The following is a 27,248-nucleotide window of genomic DNA, read 5'->3' as shown; positions in this document are numbered from 1 at the left end:
GGAGCACTTTATAGGTGGTGGGAGATTATCTTCACTACCACCTTAGGAACATGTTGAGGTGAACACCCAAGTATTTGTGCTCCTCCACCACTGCAACTTCTCCCAGAACTCTCTTCCTCCCAAAATCAATCACCTTCTCCCTGTTTTGGCCACATTCAGGAGCAGGTGATTCCTCACTCCACAAATCTGACCACCACTCCTCTTTACTCTGAATCCTGCCCATCTCTGATACACCCAGCTACCGCAGAGTCATCAGAGAACTTCTGTAAGTGGCAAGATTCAGAGTTGTACTGAAAGTCTGAGGTGTATAGTGTGTACAGAAAGGGAGACGGGACAATGCCTTGTACTCCAGTGCCATTTCAGAGGGGGCTATCTGTCTGGTAGTCAGCAATCCAGGAGATAGTGGATTTGTCTGTGCCCATCCTCTGCAGTTTCTTGCTCAGAAGAAGTGGCTGGATTGTATTGAAGTGGCTAGAGAAGTAAAAACGTGATTCTCAGAATGCCACCAGCACCAGCCAGGTGGGAGTGAGCTCTCTGCAACAGGTAGATGATGCCATCGTCCACTCCCACATGAGGTCGGTAGGCAAACTGTAGAGGGTCCAATGAATATCTCAACTGCGGTGCAAGGTAAGTCAGGACCTGCCTCTGCAGCACCTTCATCATGAGGTGTGAGGGCAATTGGTCTGTAGTCACTAAGTTCAGATGCAGTCGCCTTCTTGGGTTCAGGAACCAAGCAGGAACCAAGCAGGAAGTCTTCCATAGCACCGGTATCTTTCCCCGACTCAGACTCAGAATGTCAAGGTGCTGCAAAATATCAGACAGCTGGCTCGCATAGGCCTTCAGTACCCTGGGGCTGATACCATCTGGTCCAGCAGCCTTGCCTTGATGTAGTCTCTCCAGCTGTCTCTTAACCTGACCTGCAGTCACAGTGAGGTGGGGGAGGGTGGTCATCCCCATGGAGACAGGATACTCCAAAGTTGAGGGGTTTTTGGAACACAAGCACTCACCAGAGGGGAGGGAGAAGGCTTCAGGGGCAGGGAGGCTGTGTGGTTTGGGTAAGTGGGGGAGTGCACAGCAGGAGTTCCCGTGCTGAACCTGTTGAAAAACAAGTTCAATTTGTTGGCCCTATCCAGGCAGCCCTCGATCTTCCTTTCCTTAACCTTGAAGCCAGTGATCTGCTTCATGCCCAACCGCACCTCCCTTATCCTATTCTGCAGGAGTTTGTACTCCAGCTTCCTGGTGTAGGAGTCTGCTTTACCTCAGTACTTTTCTATCTCCGGATCTGAAGGCATTCTTCTTCATATTCACAAGTTCTTTCAGGTCACTGGTGATCCAGGGCTTGTTGTTGGGGAAGCAGCGTACAGTCCTGGCTGGCACGATGGTGTTCTCACAGAATTAGACATAGTCTGTGATACAATCAGTCATTTTGTTAACGTCCTCCCTGTGTGGCTCATGTAACACGTCCCAGTCCGTCCTCTCAAAGCATTCCTGCGGTGCCTCATTAACATCCTGAGCCCACCTCCTTACAACCCTTGTTGACACAGGCTGCCGCTGGACAAGAGGCACGTAGTAGACACAATCCATCGTGAAAACCATTGTATGTAAATAAACCACTGTTATTTCTGTTTTGACATTTGTCTCTTCCTCAGTCTAGCTATTGACCGCTCTCTCTTGCAAGCTGTCTTTCCAGCATTCCAGGCAGTATAAATGGAAAAGCAAAAACAGAGTGCAGAATGTAGTGTTACAGGGAAAGAGTGGAGACGAAGTCTAAAGGCCAGAACAAAGGGAGACTGAGAGATCAAGAAACAAGAAAATCCACTGATGCTGGAAATCCAAGTAACACACTTGTGGCATCATACACCAGGGTACTCTCTTTAGTTACCTGATGAGGAAAATGTAGCCCTTAGCCAGGGCAGATGTCATCATTTGGTGCCCAAACTTCATGGAGTGTTTTGACCCTTAACCACCAGACACTCCAGCTGGTGGGTCAGCATTGGGGGCCAAGTCACTGCACATCTGCTGCTGACTTCCAGCTCAACTCCTCTCGCCTGCTCCATATCCAGTAAGAGGCTCCTTCTGCTTCCTTCCCCATCCTGCGAGCTGCTTGGTTTTTGCTCTTTTCATCAAGGACCAGCGCAGTCAGCGACCTCCATGCTGACCTTGCCGGGAACCCTCTGCAGCTAATCTCCACGGGGAATAGCCATGTCTGCCATCCTTTGTCCCTGTATTCCTGGACTAAGGACTGGCACTGCAGGGCCTTCCTCTCGTGATCCTTCTCGCACCATTCCTCCCATGGTACTGTGAGCTCCACCAGGATGATTTTCTCGTCTTCGGTGTTCCACAATGCCTGGTCAAAGTGTGGTTTGCACCACCTCCGGGATCTGCAGCTTCATCCCCACATTGACCCTCACCTCCCATGATTTGGCAGTTTGCAGATTAGATTTAGGCCTTTTTGATATGACTGGTATGGCCCTCTCGATGAAAATGACTGCCCTGTTTGCTTCTCTGCCAGCTGGTCTCTTTTTTTCACCTCTCCTGCTCCAGTATATCAGCAAGGGACAGCAGGGCCTTGTCGTGGTGCCACCTATACCAACCTGTATTAAAGCTGTTTTGCATCCTGTGTGCCAGTGAGCCGCACTGACCAGAAAGCTTGCAGTTAGGGTCCTCTCTCAGCCCCCATATGTGCAGTTGTGATGGTGTAGGGGCCGCAGAAGGAAAGAAATGTGGGAAGGCTCCAGTCTCCAAAGCTCGGCCCAAGTGATCTTACACACACAAAATGCTGGAGGAACGCAGCAGGCCAGGCAGCATCTATGGAAAAGAGTAAACAGTTGATGTTTCTGGGTGAGGCCCTTCATCAAGGTGGGGGAAAAAAGCTGAGAAATTAGAGCGAGAAGGGGTGGAGGGCAGGAAGAAGTACAAGGTGGTAGGTGATAACGTTTGAGGGATGGATGGAGGGTTGGCAAAAAGGCCCATAGTGTGAGTATTAGGTTGTGAAGTCTCCGTCAGCCAGGATGTTGCATACTAGCTGTTTAGATACACGAGCCTAGGCAGTGCGGTATGAACAGCAAGCTGTTGCCCATGCAACAAGCACCTTCCCGTCATGCATCTGATGAACCCAAAGGAATATCAGAGACTGATACAGTTTGATGCTGCCAGTGTTGTGGGTGTTGCTGGTCAGCATTGAGCTCAACTAGTGACTAAGCCTCACGTGAAGGCCAGGAGCTGGACTCGGCTTTCAGAGGCTGTCTGAGGCACACTCCATTGGGAGCATTTAATAGGTAGTGGCAGCTGGTATCCCTGGTGTGTAAGGAACCAGTAATTGGTTTACTATTGTCATATATACACAGGTACAATAAATCTGAATACATTCTGATACAGTCCTGCTGAAGGGTCTCTGCCCGAAACATCAACTGTTTACTCTTTTCCATAGATGCTGCCTGGCCTGCTGAGTTGTGCGCGTTGCTGACAGAACAAGAGTTCTCCTTTATCCTGTGAGAGGTAGGTTCAGGAGGTTCAGACCAGTGGGATTGAAGCTGTCCTAGAGGCTGCTGGTATGCATTTTTAAGCCTTTATCTTCTGCCAGATGGGAGGGAGAAGAGAAGAAGCACTGAAGTTGGAGGGGCCTTAGATTATGCTGTCTGCTTTCCCAAGGCTGTGGTGGTCTGTTGGGGCAATTGGTAGATTGGTGAATGGCGTGCAGGGCTGGTGTATGTGAGATGCTATGAGCGAGTGGTGTCGGTGTGTTACTTGATATGGACTCACTGGAGGTAGGAATGACCCCATCCCTAATGACATGATGGGTCTCGACTTCTTTGAAGGCTGTGATTGGCCAGCGCCACCTGCGGGCCATTTTAGCTGAGCATGTGTCCAATGAGAAACCAACAGTGAGCGTGTGGCTCTCATTCCCTTTTCTGTGTGACTTATTATTGAAATTGAATTGCATGGTGGACATAACTGGGCAATCTATTTTTGTGGCAAGAATGTTTCTAAATTTGCTGAGGGTTTGTCCCCTGTACTTTTTCCTGTTTTTTTCAGCACTGTACACGAGTCTAATGCATTCTTGGGACTGTCTATTTAAGGAAGAACGATACGGTTGCTGATCAGTGAAGTGTTAATCCATGTGTACATTTTGACTGAGATCATCTTTCAGAGAGGCAAGATCGCTGATCTGTGGAATTAGAAGTCAGTTGTGCATTTCCTCAGTGGTCACAACATAGAATTTGTAGTTTGTGTTAGAAGCTTCCATCTCAAGTAAGTTAACAGTTTCATAATGTTTCTGTTGGGCTGAGTTTGTAAGACTGTATCCAACTCTGTTTTTGTGCGTGTGCCTGTTTGTTTTGGTGTGTATCAGAATGTGTTTGGGTTTCCGTCTCTATCACTATCTCCACTGTTTTACTATTGTGTTTCTTGTGGATTTACACAATATGGAGACTGGCCCTTCAGCCCAACTTGGCCCTGTTCTTTGTCCTTCAAGAGAGGCTGGACAATTGGCTTTGTGTTCCCTGGAGTTTAAAAGATTTGAGGGGCTACCTTATTCAAACATTGGATGATCCTAAAGGTTGTTTAACAGGATGGATGTTGAGATGTTGCCATCAAGGGAACGAGCCATGAACAAGGTGACGTAGCTGCAAAATAAGGAGCCTGTCATTCATCTTCTGTCAAACATCTTCTCTAATTGTATTGCTGAGTTTAGACTATTAACTACAGTTGGCCCTCCTTATCCGCGGATTCCGCATGTGCGGATTCAACCAACTGTGGATTGGGAAAACCCAGAAGTTCTCTCTCCAGCACTCGTTGTTTGAGCATGTACAGACTATTTTTTCTTGTCATTATTCCCTAAACATTACAGTATAACAACTATTTACATAGCATTGTATTAAGTATTATAAGTAATCTAGAAATGACTTAAAAGTACAGGCAGTCCCCGGGTTATGAATGAGTTCCATTTCTGAGTCCATCTTTAAGTCGGATTTGAAGTCGGAACAGGTACATCCAGTATTATTTAGCGTCAGTAAGTCAGACGTTTGTCTTAGTGTATCATATATATTTTACCTTTCTATGCATATAAAACTCTTAAGAAACATACGTATTTCAATAATTAAACCACTGTGTTGCTTAGTAATAATTGTAGCTTTCATCGGGGCAGGGCCTTTCAAATGCTCCATTAAAATTGTTCTGATTGTTGACCGACTGTAGCCTAACACTTTTCCAATGACCGATGGTGTTTCACCTCTTTGAGATCACTTTATTATTTCCACTTTATTTTCAATCGCGATTGTGATTATTTTCGTGAACAGAAACACTGCAAATTCAGAGCTACGCCGAGTCTTAATGTCCACCACACTGTACATGTTAAATAAAGTCTGAGGTTCAGCTGGGTCCTAAAGAGCACTGCACTATTTCAGGTTAAATAAGGGACTTGAGCATCCATGTTTTTTGGTATCCGCGGGGGGTCTCGGAACCAATCCCCCGCAGATAAGGAGGGCCGACTGTATTACTGATTCCAGTAGATCTAAAGAACTCCTGTGGGAATGTTTTTGCTTGTTGCTTGATGTGTCGAAGTATCAAATTACTTTCTAGTAGGATTGTAGTATTCCCATGGTAGTGTGGAGCTAACAGCATTTCCAGCATCCCTATGCATGCGGATATTGTGGGTTATTGATATGAAAAGAAATCACTCAGTTTCTAGGTAGGGAGAAGAAAATGTGCTGCTGTCTTCAGATTGCAATGATTCTTTTTTTCCCCCAAAGGGCAGCTTATCTTTGACATGGAAGAACTTCCCTGAAATTGGATTTCTGCAAGTCATTTCATCCACAACCCAGTGAGTGCACATACCTGAGGATGATTGAATGCCAGCTTTGATTGACAGGTTTTATGTCTTTTTACAGAGTAAAACCAAAACTTGAATAGGTGAATTGTACTCAGTGCATCTGCAACTCTCAGAATGCAGCATCCGTTCTTACCGTGTTCCTGTAGCAAAAAAAAAACTGGATGCTGGAAACAAAAACAGGAGTGATAGAAGTGCTCAGCAGATGAGGCAGCATCTGAGGAAAGAAACTGAGTTGTTGTTTCAGTCAGAAGTCTTTCTTCAGACTAGGAACAGTGTAAAGATGTTGAGTGGAGTCCAGAAGTCTAGTGCAGGTGAAGGATCTCAACCCAAAATGTTGACTTTTCATTTCACACCATGAATCTGCCTGCCCCACTGACAGCGTCTCTGGTATGTTGCTGTAGGTTCCAGCATCTGCAGACTCTTGTATTTCCAGTAAAAAGACAAATGTGTTTTGAGTTGTTGTGAAGGGAAGGTGGAGAGAACACAGGACTATTTGTAACCTTTGTTATCACGGTAACAATTGCTTTGACAGTTGGGGACAAAAGAAAAGTGGGGGTGAAATCAAATTAGAAAAAGCTACAGCCACAGCTGTGGGGAGAGAGAGAGAGAGAGGTCATAAAAATAGTTGCCCAAAATTGTTAAATACAATATTGAGCCCCTGGGTTTGTCTTGAACACTCGAATACAGAACCTCTGCAGTCTTCAATTCCCCCTGTATTGTTCCATTGATGCCCGGTGTAATTTTGAGGAACAGATCTCATCCACCTGGGTACATTATGTTCTTTGACACTTAATACTAAGTTTTGTAGACAGCTGCCTTTTCTCTCCCCACAGGTAGTTATAACTTCCTGCATCAATTTATTCAGGATGAGCAAGAGAGCAGAGATCTTGGAAGTAGGGTGAAGGGATTTTGTACAAGTGATGAAAGTTTCATTTTGATGGTAAAGTTAAAAACAAATTGCAGAAGAAAGTTGAGGTTTGGCTGATCCAGTGACTTTATTCCTCAAACGCCTTTCCATGTTTACCAGCTGCTTTGTGAAATCTTGAACTGTAATGCAGGTTGAGCGTGTTAACTGGCATTCAGTCTATGCAATTAAGTAGCATAAAATTTAAATATATTAAAGGAGCTCTCAGCACCCTGGTGCTTAACACCCACTACATGTGTAATTCAGTGACTTGGCACAGAGCTGCAGAGTGAATGCTTTTAAATTCGGCTCTGTTGTACGTCAAAGGCATGTGTGGTGGGAAGGGGTGCACAAACCCAATTGTCCACCCCTTTTGAGAAATGTTCGGCCCCCTCAACTTTTAAGGCCTTCATTCAAGCATTCTTCCTTGTTGCTGATATCTGAAGTGTGGAGCTGGTTTTAAATTCTGATCAGAGTGCCTCAGAACGGACGTGACTTAATTCCAGTTACCGTGGCTGAGGTGGATGGATCTTTATAGGGTGATGTTGATCAGAGAAGGGTTGGAGTGTCAGTGGTGATGAGACATGCTGGAGGGACTCAGACAGCAGACACTGTCTGAATCAACATCAACACTATCTGAAGCAACAATCTGCTGTATGAACTCGGCAGGTCAAACAGCAGCAATGGTGGGGGAGGGGCAAAAGGGGAAAGATTGTCAACATTTATAGTTTAAACCCTGCATCAGGTCTGAGAGAACAATGCACAACAGAAAACTCTGGCACTTTATACTGCTCAGAAGAGTTTTCACTGCTATTCCCTAACAGCATTCTATTTACCAAGATAATGATTATATTGCTGTGTAGAGGCTTTCTGTGTGTAAATTGGCTGCTGAAATTCAACGATGATGGTGCTACACAGTGATTCACTGATGCTGAGGGGTTACTGAACTCGGTGTTATTATGTGCAAAAGAAATGAGGCTGTGCTGTAGTGGTGACTGAGAATTTGGGGCCTTGCTATCCTGTTTGTAATATAGATGGTTTTTTCATTTCTGAGTAATCTACTTGTTTCCTGTTGCCTGTCAATGTGCTTACAGGAACCCTGTTATTAGCAGTTTAGATACTTCTCTGAATTGGTGATGGGAATGAAGTTGCCAGTCAAAGGCAGAAGGCCGGATTACTGCCTCAACATTATAGAACCAGTGGAATTTATTTGGATTATCCATAGAGAGACATAGCATGAAACTGGGCCCACTGAATCTGCACAGTTTTTACACCAATTCCACCTTTATTCTCTCCACATTGTCATTAACTCCTTTCAGATTCTATCACTCGCCTATACACGAGGGACAATATACAACGGTAACTTTACCTTTTTAGGATGTGGGAGGAAGGCAAAGCACCCAGAGGAAATCCAGATGATCACAGGGAGAATATGAAAACCTCACAGAGTCAGCACCCAGCATCAGGACTGAACCAGCGTCTCTGGCCCTGGGAGACGGCAGCTCATATCAGCTGCGCCACTGTGTCAACTTCGGATTAACTTTTGGTCATGTGTAGATTGACCCATTTTGTAACTTACAGCTGAAATGTAATTTTTAATGAAACATAATATAATATGGTACTTCAGAACAGTGTTGTCAAACAGAATGTGACATTAAGTTTCGGGGGTGGTATCAGGGCAGATGATAAGAAATTGCTCAAAGTGGGATCTTGAGGAGAAAAGGGTGGAAAGGGAGAATTGGTGGAGAATTCCAGAGCTTGTGGTTTTGGCAGCTGAAGGGATGGTTGGCTGTGCTGGAGTGAAGGAATCAAGGAGGTGCAAGATGCTTGTAGAGTAAGAATGGTCAGGAGTGAATTGAATTGATCAACTGGAGCAGTAGAAGTAAGACTGGTGGTTTCAGCAGCATTTAAACTGGAGCAGAGTAGGGGGATGCTCCTGTGGTTGAAGTAGCAGATCTCAAGCAAATGGGGCTGAATAAGATTGTAAGGCTGGTCTGGTTGATTCTGTGGCAATTGCCAGGGAATAGGATGGAGTTGGTGAAGGCATGGAATTTGCGCTTAAGGAGCTGAGAAAATTCTGCTTGGTCAGTTGGTGAGTATCGGGCAAGCAAAGATGGTGATGGGTGGAGGAAGTTGGCGCGAAGACAATACCAAAAACTGACCACAGGTGAGAACTTTTTTGAGCGGATCTCCAACTAATTCCTTCAACCTTGTGGTGTTTGGAGGCTTCCATGCCTCAATGACCTGGAGAGCTATGTTGGCTGAAGTCAGGGCCTTGTTCTGTGGCTCTTAGTAGAGTGTCCCATGCCAAACAGGTCAAAGGCTAGAGGTCAGACTGAATGGTGCACTGTTCTCCAGGTTCAGGGGTTCAGCTCAGGGCTAACAACACTGACTGGTCAAAAAAATTGTTAAGTAAATGGTAATGAAGAATACTTCTATATCTTTCTGCAACTGAGGACCCAGAACCACACCTGGGGCATGATGAGAAGATGGCCAAGGTCAGACAGAGATAGAGGATCTTCATTGCTGCCCTAAGTGCAATAAGTCCTTCAACTAATTACTAGTGGCCTTGTGCTGTCCAGTGAATGTGATTTAGATTGTGACCCTCTGCCGTATGTGATCCGTGTCGTAAGAATTTTCCATTTCTCAAGTCAGAGTGATACAGAGTTACACGACCCATGGAAATAGGCCTTTCTGTCTGCTGAGTACATGCTAGCCAGTGGCGAACCATTTGCATGGCTGTTGTTTTGCTACCCACGCTACCATCAAATCCCTGCAGTTTCTAGCACATAACTGTACTGTAGAGTCCATTTACAGTGGTCCTGGGGATGAGGCAGAAAACACACACGGTCCCAAAGAGAACGAGCAAACTCCCCGCAGAACCAAAATTCAGGACTCCGCTTTGGGTATCTGGCAATGTGAGGCAGCTGATATGTTAGTTGTGATGCCTGATTATATCTGAGCATCTTACTAGATCTCTGCTCTCCTTAAACTCTGTCTCCTCATGATCATCTCCAAATTTAATCAGTTGCTTTCTAAGGCCCTATCCCTCATTTTGTTTCCTTCCCCCAAGACCGTTGAAGTGTTTGGTCTTCAGGCTAAGTATCTCTTAGAAAGAACTTCTCTTTGCAAATGTCCCTGTGGGGTATGTGATATGCTTTCCTTCATTTAAAATGCTATATAAATATAATTTTTGTTACTGACCCCTTGAGAGTAATCTGAAGTGAACTGGCAGAAGAACCATGTGCTAGATGAGGTTCTTCCCCCCCCCCCTCCCCCCTGCAAACAGATCTGTAATGCTTTGCCAGTACAGGATAATGAATGCAAATACTTTAAAAGGGAAATTGCTCTAATATGTGTTTAAAAATTGCAGAACTAAGGGGGAAAAGAGAAGGGGAGTGGGAGAGTTCCATCAAAATGCTGGCACAGGCATAATAAACTGAATGCCTGTGTATTAGATCCCAAGGATTTACATTGATGGGGTCTTTTGTTATGCTGCCGTGCACCGTGTGTGTGTGTGTGTGTGTGTGTGTGTGTGTGTGCATTTCTGTAGAGTAGAATTTATTTTTAAACTATGTTCTGATGCAGTCTGCTGCACCAAAAGTTATTGCATTGTTTTGTTACCTGGTGTTTGAGGCTTCTGATGTAATTGAGAGTTAAAGGAACTACTGTTTTCTCATTTTTTTTGGTCTCATCCAGCCAGCTATATTTGAATGGCGAAATATTCAGATCAATAACTTCCTCTTCAGATAGAACGTTGTATTGCCAAAGATGCTTCTTTCTTTCCCCAGTGTGATGTTTAGTTGCTGCCAGTTTCCAACATAATTATCCTCATTTCCTGTGACACTGAAAGGTGCTTTCGAAATGGAGGTCTACAAAGTTTCGATTTTATATGATAGTGGATTCTGGTTAATTGAGCCATTGGTTAATCAGAACAGCTGTTCATTTGGGATTCTTAAAGGACAAAAACTAATCAAGAAAATAGCAGGTATTTCCTTTGTGTATTTGGGACACAATGCAGCTTAGTTGGCACAGGAGACTGTTGCCGAACAGTTCGAACTATTGTTAGTCGCGTGCACATGTGACTCTACATCGTGCTTGCAGCGAAGAGCTTTTAAGTACATAGCATCGGTTGCATGTGTTCATGTTCAAAAAGCAGTGATTTTTGTCACTGATAGTTGGCAAGAAATAAGCAGCAAGACAATTCAGAACTGTTTTGCTCACTGTGGTGTCAACGTTCAAGCTTGGAGATGCCAGAAATGGACAGGAGTGAAAATGAAACTATTACATTACTTCAAGAATTTGAAGGTATGGACAATCGTATTGAATGTTACAATGAAAATGAAGATTTGGAGAATGTAATTGTTGGAAATATTTTATAAAGGCAGTTCACTGTCTGTACAGATTTTGTTCATTTACAATTAATCAAATGGTCAGCTGGTGGCGCAGTGAGATCAGCGCCAGGCTCGAGAATGGAGGTTCCCAAGTTCGATCCAGTGACAGACCGCTCCCGAAAGCACTCTCCATCCATCCTCGTCCTCGACCTCGTAAAAAAAAAAATCACTGCCACCTCCAGTTTAAATTCCCACGTGGAATATTGTGGAGGATCAAATACCCAAACCCAAACGAACGTGGCAGCATAGACCGGATGAATTTATTTTTTCTGGTCCTTTGAGCTGCGCTATCCCAGCAACCCCCAACAATCCTAACCTAATCACAGGATAATGTAAAATGACCCATTAACCTACCTGGTACGTCTTTGAACTGTGGGAGAAAATCAGAACATCCTGAGAAAACCCAGGCATTCCACACGGAGGATGTACAGACTCCCTACAGTTGATGCTGGAATTGAACTCTGAACTGGTTAACGCCCTGAGCTTTAATGGTGTTGCACAAACTGCTATGCTACTGTTATTGAATTCCTTTGTCATTATCTATTAGGAACTAATACGCATGCTTATAGTACTGTAGTAGTATTGGTAGTGTTCTAATTTGTTCTGTCTTTTCATTTAAAGGTATAATTTTTTTACTCAGTTAATTGGTAGTTTGTCTTTTTAAATCTTTTTAACTATTTCCATGAAACTTCAGCTAATTGGGCCAGCAGCTTAATTGGGCCAAAATGTTCTGGTTCCAATGAACTGGAATCCACCATGTTTCTGAGCATCGTGTTGTTCTGTCAGTGAGAACAAGTCCCATGTGGATGCTGCTCGAATGGAAGGTTGCTTTTGCTCCTGATCTTTTTTTTCTCTACCAGTTGTGGAATTTGAATTTCACTAGTTGCTAAGCTGATAAGCCAAGCGGTGGTCATGCATAATTGCCGTGCCATGGTCTAACAGCACCCACTTGCTGATGGTGGGTGCCCTAGAACTTGTTGCAGGATGGCCCAGGTACAGATGGAGAGGGAGCTCTTGAAGAAGATCCAGAGCAGTCAAAGTCAAGTTTATTGTCATATGGATAAGTACATGTCTGCAGAGGTGCAATGAAAACTTGCTTGCAGCACCATTGCAGGCACAGAGCACAAGTTAAACACTTTTTCATAAGAACACAGTCCATTTCAGTACAAAGTGGTGTAGTGTTACTGTCCTGAAGTAGTGATTAGGGTTTTGCAGAATTGAATGGTTGAAGGGAAGTAAGTGTTCTTTGACACAAGAGGTTCTGCAGCTGATGGAAATCTGGAACAATACACACAATGTGCTGGAGAAGCTCAGCAAGTCAGGCAGCATCTATGGATGGGAATAAGCCATCAAAGTTTCAGGCTGAGAATAGTCCTGGCCTGAAACATTGACTGTTTATTCCCATCCATAGATGCTGCCTGAGCTCTTCCAGCACATTGTAAGTGTTCTTGAACCTGGTAATGTGGGACTTCAGACTTCTAGCTCTGGCCTGATGGAAGTTGTGAGAAAATGTCATGGTTTTGACGATAGCTAATGCTTTCTTGAGACAGCACCTCATACTGATGGTGGGGAGGGTTGTGCCCATAATGTATTGAATTGATTGCTCTATCCTCTGGAGCTTCTTCATTCCTGGGCATCCAAATTGTCACGTCAGGCCATGATTTAGGGAGGGGTTTTGAGAGATTTGGGGAGGGAATTCCAGGGCTCGGGGCTCTGACAGCTGAAGGTATCTCCATCGGTGATTGATTAGTTGAATTGGGGAACACAGTGGAGGCTGGAATTTGGTAAGAATTTGAGAAGCAGAGAAATCTTGACAGAGGATAAAGTGAACTGTTCGGGGCAAATGAAAGGCTTTAAGCAACCTCGAAGAAACTAAAAATAACCTTCAAGAGCAGCAATGTGCTTTTCCCTTTGAATGTGACACCACTCTGATGGAAGTTGCTATTAAGAATCTTGTGAATTTGCAATTAAGTGAACTGAGAAAATAAAATTTAAAAATAGTTTTCTATTACTGTCTGAATATACTTCATCTCTTCACACCATAGGTGTCTTGAAAACATTGATTATTATAAGGTTCATTTTAGTTTTATTTGATGCCAGGCCAGGTTATAAACCTCCCTCTTCTTACTGGGGCAGAGAAATAATTGTATCCTGTCCTCAGTGGAGCTTTCCCCAGCGGGAGGTGGGCTCAGGAGGACAAGGAGACAATGACAGAGTGGGCAGCGGTATGGAATGAATAACAGTATGGTTCAAGAACAGGCTCTTCATCCCACAATGTCTAATTCCTTTCTGCATGTACATTATCTGTATCCCTGCATGTTCTTCTGCCTAACAGCCTCTCAAATGTGGCTATCTTGGTTCTAGCACTCCCCCAACACCATCCCATCCCAACAATCCATTCCAGGCATTTATACTTAACAAAAAAAAACTTCCCCACTTCTTTATAAACTTTCTCCCTCACACTTTAAATGCATATCCTCAACTACTGGACATTTCTACCTGGGGAGTGGGGGGGAGATTTTGACTGTCTCTCCCAGGGTTTCTCAACCAGGGTTCTTTTAGAGATTGCTAGCTGTTCAGCAAAAAATCGTAATTATAAAAAAAAAGATTGTTTATTTTGAACTTGGTGCAACATGCGATGCTTGCGCTTGCAGTGGTAGGCAGTGACCAAGCAGCCCCATTAGCAATTTTGTTAGTGGTCTCTCAGCCCAGTATGGCAGTGCACAGTAGGACCATGTTTCTTTGGTTGAGTTCATTCTCAGTTTTTGATACGAGATAGGGGAGGCTTTTGATAATTGGTGAGCGCTGTATTGCACGGAGGGGGGGACATAGGCTGATGAGCATGAAGTGCGTTTTCTGAGAATTAAATCGACTCGCCCTACTTGGGGCCATGACATCAACCTCTCCCTCCCAAATTACCTCCCCCAACTTTCCCTTACTCTACTGGTATAGTATAAAATTGGAGGGAAATTAAACAGTATTTTTCCTCTCTTTCAACACAAGTGTATGACTGGGTGAGGGACCCTTTCTCTGAATCTTCTGCTCAGCCTGAGAACTTGACTTTGAGAGAAAAGGAAGAACATAGTGAGCTGCTTTCTGATTGTGCACTTGAGATTTACTGACCTGCTCCTGGACAAGTTCTGGATTTCTGTGAAAGAAGAGTATCCTGCCATTCATAGGAAAGCAATGAACATTTTGCTGCAGTTTTCAACTTCTTACGTATGTGAGCAAGCTTTTCCTTGTTTAATATGCAACAAGAGCAAGGATAGAATTCTTCTCATTTCAGTTGAAGATGAAATCCATGTATGCTTATCTCAAGTTTGAGTACTTGTGCAGCAGAAAGCAAGCTGAGGTTTCACGTGCGAGGGCTGTATTGAGCCTGATTGTATCACTTAGACAATATATTTTCAAAGTGGAGTATAAAAATGTGGCTTAGCTTATATTTTTATTCATATTGCTTTGGCTTATGGTTTTTAGTAACTTTACTATTCAACATTATCAATAAATTTTCTTGTAAATAACATTAATTAAAATCAATTTACAACCTTTATTTAAATTTAATCTCCTGAGCCTACCTTTTGAAAAATTAAATCCTCACATCCAGTGAGCTATGTAGTTGGGACCACGTGCTGTTAAAGAGCCCTGTCATGTTCTTGCTTCAAGCCCCAAAGCAAGGTTCCCGTGATTCTTGCCTCTTAGGTGACCTGAATATTAACTATTTATATACGGTAGTGCAGAGTAGGTCCTTCTGGCCCTTTAAACTGCGCCACCCAGTAGTCACCTGATTTAACCCTAGCCTAATCACAAGACAATTTACAGTATCCAGTTAACCTAACAACTGTTGCGTCTTTGGCTTGTTGGAGGAAACCTATGAGGAGAATATGCAAACTCTTTCCAAACAGTGGCAGGAACTGAACATCGGTCGCTTGTACTACAAAGTGTTGTACTAACCACTACACTACCATGCTGCCCCTCTTCTACCCACTGCCTCTCCCTTCTCCTTGTGGCTTCACCTTCAGTCATTGACAGAGCTGAAGTCCATCCACATGAAAGGTCTTGATCTGAAATAGCAACTGTCCATTTTTCTATCTGACCCACTGCATTTCTCTTGGCTCTTGTCTTTTGCCCCAGATTCCATTATCTGCAGTCTCTCGTGTCTGCATCTTTGATAGTCGTGTTTAACAACCATAGAAGGCTCCTGTTATCCCTCTTCAGTTCCTCATCAAAGTTTATTCCTTTTTTCTTGTATATGTTAATTCAACTTCCCCTTGAATGTATCTCCTACTATCTTTGAAATTGAGATCAAGAAGTTTTATGGTTAACATAAATTCTTTAGAATTCTCTTCTGAATTACTCTCCAGCCATTTCCTCATCTTAAACTCTCAGAGACATCCATCTCTTTGAACAGCTTTCTAAACATCAGAGTCGATTTCTGTCATACTTCTGCTCCTTGTTGAAAAATGCACTGTTTTCTATGAGATATTATCTGGACCCTGTCTGCCCTGTATCTGATGGATACAAAACAGAAACCTGAAATCCCAGTAGAAGACAATGGGAGTTCTCCCATCAATCCTTCATCTTCTTTCTCTCTCGCCCTACTCACCCCATACCACCAAGTCAGGTGCCCCCTCCCAAAATAATGGTAAACATGTTATCATTTCATTTGTTGAAGTTTGTAATTCTCAAAATGCTTTACTTGTATAACAGCTTAGGATTACCTTTCAAAAATAGAGGTTTCTCAGTACACCTGACTTATGGAAATCTGACTTTACTCAAATTATCTATATGTAACTCCCTGGGTCGCCTCAGGCTCGCTCAGCTCATTCTTGTCTAGGGGGAGCAGCCTTCAGCCCCGCCAAATTGGGTAATCAGCTGGTGTGGATGCTGTGTGATGTCCCCGCCTCGCCCAAAAACAGACAGTACACCATATGCGATTAAATGAGTACAATTTATAAAGGTTACTATAACTAAGTGATTAATAACGATACAGTATATATGAAGAGAAAATTAAAGAAAAGGCGCCAAACTTATCAAAGTCCAAACCACTTCGTGCACAGCCGTTGGAGCTCAATTTCTGAAGTCTTCTGGCCACCATTCGATCCCCTCCGAATTCCTCAACTCGCAGCTCAGGACCCTCCGAACTCCTCGACTCTCCAAACAGCTCAGGACCCTCCGAGTGGTCAACCAAGCACATCTAGCTTCATTTCCCCCCCCCCCCCTCAGAGAATCTCCCGGCCTCGGACCCCCCTTTGGGGTCCGATCCTCGCCCAGCTTAGAGCATTGTTTCCTCTCTCTCGACCCCCTCGCGCCGATCTCCCCAAAAGCCCGTCAACAAAAGCTTACAGACTCAGAAGAAAGAACATTAATCCCCATTTGGTTTACAAAGGAATACCATTCTCGTTATCAGTAAATTAGCATTCCTGCTAGTTAACAAAAGGAAACCCTTTCCCAACAGTAACAAAGAAAAAAAAGAAACCCCCTTTACATGTATGTTGTTAAATCATTTTTTTCAAGTAATTCAACAAAGTTGTATTTATTAAAGATTGGGTGTAGTGTATATTCCATTAATTTAATTATGAGTATTGTTATGGTGATTATGGAAATGAATGCCATGTTAGCATTCATCTCAAGAGGTCCAGAATACAAGAGCAAGGTTTTGATGATGAGGCTTTATAAGGCACTGGTGATGCCTCACCTTGAGTATTGTGAACAGTTTTTGGCCCCTCATCTTAGAAAAGTTGTGAGGGCATTGGAGACAGTCCAGAGGAGGTTCACAGGGATGATTCTGGGAATGAACGGGTTGTCATATGAGGAACATTTGATGGTTCTGGGTCTGTACTCACTGTTCAGAAAGATGGTGGGGGGGAATCTCATTGAAACTTTTCACTAGACAGAGTAGATGTGGAAAGGATGTTTTCCATGGTGGGGGAGCCTAGGACAAGTGGGCACAGCCTCTGGCTAGAGGGGCACCCTTTCAAAACAGATGCAGAGAAATTTCTTTAGCCAGAGGGTGGTGAATTTGTGGAATTTGCTGCCACATGCAGCTGTGGAGGCCAGGTTGTTGGGTGTATTTAAGGCAGAGATTGTTAGGTTCTTGATAAGACATGGCACCAAAGGTTACGGCGAGAAGTCTGGGAACTGGCATTGAGAGGAGAGTGGAACAAAAAAGGATCAGCCATGACTGAATGGTGGAGCAGACTCGATGGGCCAGATGGCCTAATTCTGCTCCTATGTCTTATGATATTATTCAAGAAATGAAAGAATTATAGCAACTGTATACAGAATATAATGTAGGTAGCTAATTAAAAAAAAAACTGTTTCTGACGGAGATATTGGCACATGGACAGTTCCCAGGAACAGACCCTTCTGTAACCTGAGGACTGAATGTATTTCATAAACATGCGATTCTGCCAATGCTGGGAATCCAGAGCAACACACAAAATGCTGGAGGAACTCAGCAGGTCAGGCAGATCTGTGTAAATGAATAAACAGTTGACGTTTTGAACTGAGGCCCTTCTTCAGGACTGGAAAGGAAGGGGGAAGATGCCAGAATGTAAAGGTAGGGGAAGTGAAGGAGTACAAGCTAGAAATAATGGGTGATCGCAGGTGGGTGGGGGGGGGGGGGATGAAATAAGTTGTGTGGTAATAGTTGGAAAAGGTTAAAGGCTGGCTGAGAAGGAATCTGATAGGACTATGGACCATGGGAGAAAGGGAAGGAGGAGATCCACCAGCGAGAGGTGATAAACAGGCGAGGAGAAGAAATGAGGGAGCCAGAGTGGGGAATTGAAGAGGGAGAGGGGAAGGGGAGAAAATAAAAGGAAGTTAGAGAAATCCATGTTCATGCCATCAGATAGGAGGCCAGCCAGACGAAATATGAGAGGGGCCTCGTCGTGGCAACAGAGAACAGTGGAGGCCATGGACTGACTTAGCGGAATGGGAATAGGGTTTGGAGTTAAAAATGGTTGACCGCAATGAAATCCTGCATTTTGCAGTTGGAGCGAAGATGCTCGACAAAGTGGTCTCTCAATCTACAATTGGTCTCATCGATGTAGAGAGTACCAGATACAATGGATGATCCCAACAGATTAGCAGGTGAAGTGTTGCCTCACCTAGAACTGTTTGGGGCCCTGAATGGAGTTGAGGGGGGAGGTGAATGGGTAGGTGTAGCACTTTTTCCACTTGCAGGGATAAGTAGTGGGAGGAGGTTAGTGGGGAGGGACGAATGAACAAGGGAATCACTGAGGGAGCAATCCCTGCAGAAAGTGAAGAGGGGTGTGTGTGTGGGGGGAAGTAAAGATTTGTCCAGCCCTTTTCCTTTTCCACCTATCATCTCCCAACTTCATACTTTATCTCCCCCCCCCCCCCCACCCACCTGGCTTCTCCTATCATCTTGTTGGTGGTACTTCTCCCCACTCCCACCACCTTACTCTGGCTTCTTCCATCTTCCTTTCCAGTCTTGAAGGTGGGTCTTGGCTCATTCCAGAGATGCTGCCTTACTTGCTGAGTTCCTCCAGCTATGGCTGTCTGTCTCTAATGGGTTCTGACATTTTAGACTGGCTGAAGGCACTACAGAAATTTATGTTATATGCTGAAGAAATGTTTCGTTTGTTTTCTACAGATGCCCCCATAATGGGAGAAAAGACATTGATGGGTGAGACTATGCTTCTTCCCACCCTTTTACTTGTTAAAATGCCTTCCCCCCTCCTTCTCTCCTTCACAGCTGCCCTCAGGATGAGGCTTTTCATTCTAGAACAAAGGAGATGTCCTCCTCCTTCAAAGAAAGGGGCTTTCCTTCCTTCACCATCAACGCTGCCCTCAACTGCATCTCTTCTGTTTTGTGCACGTCTTCCCTCACCTCATCCTCCCACCGCCCCACCAAGGATAGAGTTCCTCTTGTCATCACCTACCACCCCTCCAACCTCCACATCTAGCACATAATTCTCTGTAACTTCTCCTTCTCCAATGGGATCCCAGTACCAAGCACATCTTGCCCCCCCATCCCACTTCCTGCTTTCCGCAGGGATCGCTGCCTATATGACTCCCTTGTCCATTTGTCCCTCCCCACTTCCCCACTGATCTCTCTGCTGGCACTTATCCTTGCAAGCAGTACAAGTGGCACACGTGTCCCTACACCACCTCCCTCACTACATTCAGGGCCCCAAACAGTCCTACCAGGGGAGGTGATACTTCACGTGTGAGTCTGTTGGGGTCATCTACTGTATCTGGTTCTGCTAGTGTAGCTTCCTTTATATTGGTGAGACACAATCGCTTTGCCAAGCAAGCTCCATCCACCAGAAAAGCGGGATCTCCCAGTGGCCACCCATTTTAATTTCACTTCCCATTCCCATTCTGATATGTCATTCCATGGCCACCTCTATTTTCACGATGGGACCGCACTCAGGTTGGAGGAACAACACCTTATATTCCGTCTGGGTAGCCTCCAACCTGATGACATGAACATTGCTTTCTCTAACTTCTGGTAATGCCCCCCTCTTCACCATTCATCATTCCTTATCTCCTTTTCACTTCCCTCTGGTGCTCCTCCTTTTCCATGGCCTTCTGTCTTCTCCTATTAGAGATCAGATTCTCCCCTTCTCCAGCCCTGTATCTCTTTCACCAATTCACTTCCCAGCTCTTTACTTCAACCCTCCCCCCCCATCACTTATCTGTTTCATCTATAACCTTGTGTTTCTTTCTCCCCTTCCCTCTCCCCACCTTCTAACTCTGGCTCCTCATGTTTTTTTTCAGTCCTGATGAAGGGTCTCGGCCTAGAATGTCGACTATACTCTTTTCTATAAATGCTGCCTGGTCTGCTGAGTTCCTCCTGCATTTTGTGTGTGTTGCTTTGGATTTCCAGCATCTGCAGATTTTCTCTTGTTTGACATGGTTTTTGTACCCAGTTACTGTTCAACAATGACACATTTTATTTGGCATTAATTTTATAATTCTCCTCCATGGTTTTGGGTTTCTCCAGATATTGTAAACCTCCTTGTTTTTCAAACACTCCAATTCTGATCTTTTGAATACTTCTCAATTGAACCATTTTGTATTTGACAGGGGTGTCTGGGTTAATAGTGGGAATTCCCTCTCTAAATCTCTACCACTGTGTCCTCAATGAAGCTCCAAAACCAGCTCTTTCTCTGGTCAACTATTCAAGTAAACAAATTGTCAGTCAGATTTTCTGTGGTGAAGCCTTTCCAACATTAAAGACATTGTCTTTAATTTACTTCCTTGAAGTCTCAGAGAAATAGATGCCATAGAACCATCGAACGTTACAGCACAGAAACAGGCCCTTCAGCCCTTCTTGGCTGTGCCAAACCATTTTTCTGCCTAGTCCCACTGACCTACACCTGGACCATATCCCTCCATACACCTCTCATCCATGTACCTGTCCAAGTTTTTCTTAAATGTTAAAAGTGAGCCCGCATTTACCACTTCATCTGGCAGCTCATTCCACACTCCCACCACTCACTGTGTGAAGAAGCCCCCACCACCCCAATTTTCCCTTTAAACTTTTCCCCCTTTACCCTTAACCCATGACCTCTGGTATTTTTCTCCCCTGGCCTCTGTGGAAAAAGCCTGCTTGCATTCACTTTATCAGTACCCATCATAATTTTATACACCTCTATCAAATCACCCCTCATTCTCCTACGCTCCGGGGAATAAAGTCCTAACCTATTCAACCTTTTCTGTAACTCAGTTTCTCAAGTCCCGGCAACATCCTTGTAAACCTTCTCTGCATTCTTTCTACCTTATTAATATCCTTCCTGTAATTAGGTGACCAAAACTGCTCACAGTACTCCAAATTTGGCCTCATCAATGTCTTATACAACCTCACCATTACATTCCAAATCTTATACTCAATACTTCGATTTATAAAGGCCAGTGTACCAAAAGCTCTCTTTACAACCCTATCTGCTTGTGATGCCACTTTTAGGGAATTATGTATCTGTACTCTCAGATCCCTCTGTTCTACTGCACTCCTCAGTGTCCTACCATTTACCTTCTATGTTCTACCTTGGTTTGTCCTTCCAAAGTGCAATACCTCACACTTGTCTGCATTAAACTCCATCTGACATTTGTCAGCCCATTTTTCCAACTGGTCCAGATCCCTCTGCGAGCTTTAAAAATCTTCCTCACTGTCCACTACACCTCCAATCTTTGTATCATCAGCAAATTTGCTGATCCAATTTGCCATATTATCATCCAGATCATTGATATAGATGACAAATAACAATAGACCCAGCACTGATCCCTGTGGCACACCACTAGTCACAGGCCTCCACTCAGAGTAGCAATCCTTCACTACCACTCTCTGGCTTCTTCCATAGAGCCAACGTCTAATTCAATTTACTACCTCTCCATGTATACCTAGCGACTGAATCTTCCTAACTAACTTCCCATGCAGGACCTTGTCAAAGGCCTTACTGAAGTCCATGTATACAACATCCACTGCCTTCCCTTCATCCACTTTCCTGTAATGTGCTGTAGTATTATATTAAATCAGAGTAGATGAATCCCCAGGACCTGACAAGGTATTCTCTCGGACCTTGAAGGAGACTAGTGTTGAAATTGCAGGGGTCATGACTATCACAACATGATGTTTCCTGCAGTTGTCTGCTATCTCTCTGCAGATTTGCTCCTCCAATTCTCGCTGACTGTTGGATGGTCTATAATAAAACCACATTAATGTGGTCATACCTTTCCTGTTTCTCAGTTCCACCCATATGGTCTCGGTAGACAAGCCCTCTAATCTGTCCTGCCTGAGCACTGCTGTAACATTTTCCCTGACTAGCAATGCCACCCCTCCCACCTTTCATCCCTCTGCCTCTATCACGTCTGAAACATCGGAACCCTGGAAAATTAAGCTGCCCGTCCTGCCCCTCCTGTAGCCAAGTCTCACTAATGTCTGCAATGTCATAATTCCATGTGTCAATCCACGCCCTCAGTTCATCTGCCTTCCCCACAATACTTCTCACATTGAAGTAGACACACCTCAGAAGATTATTACCACCACACACAAACCTTCTATTTATGACTTTGTATGAACTTTTAACATCATTTATTTTTACCCCCGTTCCACTATCTACTCTGGCACTCTGGTTCCCATCCCCCTGCAAATCTAGTTTAAAGCCCCCCCCCCCCCCATAACACTAGCAAACCTCCCTGAAAGTATATTGGTCCCCTTGTAGTTCAGGTGTAACCTGTCTCTCTTGTACAGGCCCCACCTGCCCCAGAAGAGATCCCAATAATCCTGAAATCTGGAACCCTGCCCCCTACACCAATTCCTCAGCCACATGTTCATCCTCCAGAGCATCCTACTCTTACCCTCACTGGCACGTGGCACAGGTAGCAATCCTGAGATTACCACCCTCGAGGTGCTGCTTTTTAACTTCCTAGCTCTCTACACTCACTCTTCAGGACCTCCTCACTCTTTCTTCCTACGTCATTGGTACCGGCTGATCTCCCTCCCATTTCAGAATGCTGTGCACGTGATCAGAAGTATCCCTGACCCTGGCACCTGGGAGGCAACAAACCATCTGGGTGTCTCTGTCACGACCACAGAACCTCCTGTGTATGTGTAACTATTGAATCACCTATCACTAACGCTCTCCTCTTCTTCCACCCTCCCTTCTGCACTGCAGAACCAGACTCAGCGCCAGAGATCCAGCTGCTGCAGCTTGTCCCAAGTAAGTCATTCCCCACCCTCCCCAATAGTATCCAAATCTTTATACTTGTGGTTGAGAGCAATGGCCACAATGCTCTGCCTGCCCTTTCCCCTTTCCTCACCTGATGGTAACCCAATTACCTGTGCACTGCTCCTTTGGTGTAACTACCTCCCTGAAGCTACTATCTATAAATTACTCATTCTCCCAAATGATCCAGAGGTCATCCAGTTCCCTAACGTGGTTTGTTAGGTGCTGCAGCTGGATGCACTTCTTGCAGGTGTTGTTGTCAGGGACACTAGAGGTCTCCCTGACTTCCCACATCCTGCCTGGCAGGAGCATTCCAACATCCTGCCTGGCATTCTCTCTGCTCTAAACAAATAAAACAAAACTTACCACACAGGAGGTTAGTTAGGAAGGTTCAATCGTTAGGTATTAATATTGAAGTAGTAAAATGGATTCAACAGTGGCTGGATGGGAGATGCCAGAGAATAGTGGTGGATAACTGTTTGTCAGGTTGGAGGCTGGTGACTAGTGGTGTGCCTTGGGGATCTGTAATAGGTCCAGTGTTGTTTGTCATTTACATTAATGATCTGAATGATGGGGTGGTAAATTGGATTAGTAAGTATGCAGATGATACTAAGATAGGTGGCGTTGTGGATAATGAAGTAGGTTTTCAAAGCTTGCGGAGAGATTTTGGCCAGTTAGAAGAGTGGGCTGAAAGATGGCAGATGGAGTTTAATGCTGATAAGCGTGAGGTGCTACATCTTGGTAGAAATAATCAAAATAGGACATACATGGTAAATGGTAGGGCATTGAAGAATGCAGTAAAACAGAGTGATATAGGAATAATGGTGCATAGTTCCCTGAAAGTGGAATCTCATGTGGATAGGGTGGTGAAGAAAGCTTTTGATATGCTGGCCTTTATAAATCAGGGCATTGAGTATAGGAGTTGGGTTGTGATGTAAAGGCATTGGTAAGGCCAAATTTGGAGTATTGTGTACAGTTCTAGTCACCGAATTATAGGAAAGATGTCAACAAAATAGAGAAGAGTACAGAGGAGATTTACTAGAATGTTACCTGGATTTCAGCACCTAAGTTACAGGGAAAGATTGAACAAGTTAGGTCTTTATTCTTTGGAGCATAGAAGGTTGAGGGGGGACTTGATAGAGGTATTTAAAATAATGAGGGGGATAGATAGAGTTGACGTGGATAGGCTTTTTCCATTGAGAGTAGGGGAGATTCAAACGAGGACATGAGTTGAGAGTTAAGGGGCAAAAGTTTAGGGGTAACACAAGGGGGAACTTAGAGAGTAGTAGCTGTGTGGAATGAGCTTTCAGTAGAAGTGGTAGAGGTGGGTTCGATTTTGTCATTTAAAAAATTGGATAGGTATATGGACAGGAAAGGAATGGAGGGTTATGGGCTGAGTGCAGGTAGGTGGGACTAGGTGAGAGTAAGCGTTCGGCACGGACTAGAAGGTCTGAGGTGGCCTGTTTCCGTGCTGTAATTGTTATATTGTTATTTGGTTACCGGAACCTACCCTCGCCTCTGCTGTTTCATGCCGAAGCTTGTTGAACCAAAGCTGTCCCACTCAGCTCCCTGCTCCCTCTCACTCCACTGCCCGCTGGATATGGTGGTCGCCTTTTTAAACCTTTGTGCTCTACTAGCTGATGTCACGCGCCTGCGCAGTCCAGCCTCTTTTCCCCAAGCAGTGAAAAAAGAATGGTTTCTCTCCGAGATTTCTTACCCCTTCACTCTCAGCCTCTAGCTCCGCTATGTTGAAGATGAAGAAAAGGAGAACAGGGTTTGGAGAATAAAGTTTGGAATTCTACCTCTGAAGGCTCTGGAGGCTGAGATGGACAGAAGTCTCATCTTTAGGGAAGTGTTATTGGAATCAAGAAGGAAAATGGAGCCAAAATGGGTCTTGATCATAGAAACATCATCATTCAGTACAGAAATGGGTTTTTTGGCCTGTTAGTTCAATGGAGACCATCCAACACCCACATACATTAATTGAAGATCATTTATTGTCCACGTGCTCCCCTCTGCTCTCTCTAGAATCTTGTTGATGGTTGGACAATCTCTAGACTGACTGGCCTCCTGTTGTTCTGAAAGCATGATTTAAAAGAAGATGAGTTTTGAGGAGGAGCATGGAAGGAGGAGAGTTTGGAGAGGGTTTCCTGAATGCAGTTTTGTGATTGGGGTCAGGGTGGGGTTGGGGGGGGGGTAGTGATAATGCCGAAGTGGCTAATGATATCAGCTACCTGCCATTCACCAAGAAGCAATGGTCATTACTGGGAGCTCCTCAGTGGGCAGAGGGTCACTGCATGGCTGAAAGGGTTTGTACTACTAGTAAAAGCCAATGCCATCAATAGATTAAACACCAGGACTGAGATGTTGGAAGCCAGAGAGTTGAACAACAAGAATAGATTATGATAGTTATGGGGTTATGGTGGGCATGACTTGCTGTGGAACAGAAAGTCTGAGCACAGCAATGTGCATCAGAGTAGGAAAACCATGAGGTGCTTCACAAGAAGCATTACCTGTCAAAATAAGTTAGTCATAAAACCCTCCAGCACAGAAACAGGCTCTTCAGATCATCTGCCTAGTCTCATCAACCAGCATCAAAACCATAGCCCTCTCATCCATGTACCTATCGAAATTTCTCGACTGTTGAAATCGGTCCACGTCCACCACTTGCACCAGCAGTTCATTCCACGCTCTCACCACCCTCTGAGTGAAGAAGTTTTCCATACGCTCCCCTTAAATATTTCATCTTTCATCCTTAACTGATGAATTGTAGTTGTAGTCCCACCCAACCAAAGTAGAACAAGCTTGTTCGTATTTACCCCATCTATATGCCTCACAATTTTGCATACCTGAATCTTCAACTTTCTAAGGAATGAAATCTTAGCCTATTCAACCTTCCCCTATAGCTCAGGTCCTCACGTCCCTGCAATTTCCTTGTAAATTTTCTCTGCACTCTTTCAATCTTGTTTACATATTTCCTGTAGGAAGGTGACAAAAGCTGGACACAGTACTCCAAATTAGGCCTCACTGATATACAATTTCAACGTAGCATCCCAACTCTACTACTCAATACATTGATTTATGAAGGCCAGTGTGCCAAAAGTTTTCTTTACGATCCTATCTATCTACAATACCACTTCTAAGGAATTATGGATCTGTAGTCCCAGATCCCTCTGTTCTACTGCACTCCTTGGTGCCCTACCACTTACTGTGCAAGACCTACCTTAGTTGGCCCTCCCAAACTGCAACACTCACACTTGCCTGTATTAAATTCCATCTGCTGCTTTTTAGCTCATTTTTCCAACTGGTCCAAATCCTGTTGCAAGCTTTGATAGTCTTTCTTGCTATCCAGAACATCTGCAATCTTGGTGTCATCTGCAAATTTGTTGATCCAGTTAACCACATTATCATGCAGATTGTTGACAGATGACAAACAACAACAGACCCAGCATTGATCCCTGCGGCACGCCACTAGTCCCAGGCTTCCAGTCAGAGAGTCAAGCACCTACTACCACTCTCTGGCTTTTCCCACAAAGCCAATATCTAATCCAGTTTAATGCCAAGTGATTGCATCTTCTTAACCAACCTCCCATGTGGGACCTTGTCAAAGGTCTTGCTAAAGTCCATGTAGACAGCATCTAGTGCTTTGCCTTCATCAACTTCCCTGGTAACTTCTTCAAAAAGCTCTTAACTTTGGTTAAACACGACTTGCCATCCATAAGCCATGTTGACTATCCCCAATCAATCAATCCCTGTCTATCCAAACACTTGTATATCTGCTCCCTTAGAAGACCTCCCAATAATGTTTTCACTGACCTATAATTTCCTGGCTTGTTCTTAGAGCCGTTCTTAAACAGCATTAGCTATCCTCCAATTCTCCAGCATCTCAGCTATGGCTAAGGACATTTTAAATATCTCTGCATGGCCCCCTACAATTTCTACACTAACCTTCCACAGGGTCCAAGGCAACATCTTGTCAGGCCCTGGGGACTTATCCACCCTATTTTGACTGAAGACAGCAAATACCTCATCCTCTGAAATCTATCTACAATCTATGATCTCACTGCTGCATTTCCTCACCTCTAGAATCTGTGTCTGTCTCCTGAGTAAATAAAGATGCACAATACCCATCTGAGATCTCCTCTGCCTCTTTTGGCTCCATGCACAGATTATCACTCTGATCTTTCAGAGGGAATTTTGTCCCTTGCTATCCTTTTGCTCTTAATATATCTGTTAAAGCCCTTAGGATTATTCTTCATCTTGTCTGCCAGAACAATCTTCTGATTTCCCCAAATGTTCTCTAGCATTTCTTATACTCAAGTACCTCCTTTGTCCCTGCCTGATAACACCTGTATGCAGCTCTTTTTTTTTTAACCAGAACCTCAATATCTCTTAAAAACCAAGGTTGCATAAATCTGTTATCC

The 27,248-nt window shown here is 44.3% G+C and overlaps 1 protein-coding gene across 9 annotated transcripts in view; it reads left to right on the top strand.

Moving 5' to 3' along the window:
• Positions 1 to 27,248, top strand: part of LOC132396800 (amyloid-beta A4 precursor protein-binding family A member 1-like) — a 198,926-nt gene that overhangs the window by 72,165 nt on the left and 99,513 nt on the right. For 2 of the 9 annotated variants that reach the window (XM_059974740.1, XM_059974743.1), the window contains exon 2: positions 3,431 to 3,498. The exons of 5 other annotated variants lie outside the window; for them this stretch is intronic. The gene's annotated coding sequence lies outside the window, so the exon portion shown is untranslated. Of the gene's footprint in view, positions 1 to 3,430; positions 3,499 to 4,035; positions 4,252 to 5,750; positions 5,822 to 27,248 lie in introns of those variants that run through there. 2 more of the 9 variants (XM_059974741.1, XM_059974744.1) reach the window with 2 other exon arrangements.

Source organism: Hypanus sabinus, chromosome 7 (genome assembly GCF_030144855.1).
Source record: "Hypanus sabinus isolate sHypSab1 chromosome 7, sHypSab1.hap1, whole genome shotgun sequence".
Classification (NCBI taxonomy): Eukaryota; Metazoa; Chordata; class Chondrichthyes; order Myliobatiformes; family Dasyatidae; genus Hypanus; species Hypanus sabinus.
Note: the sequence above shows the minus strand (reverse complement) of the source record. Positions and strands in the feature narration are given on the sequence as shown.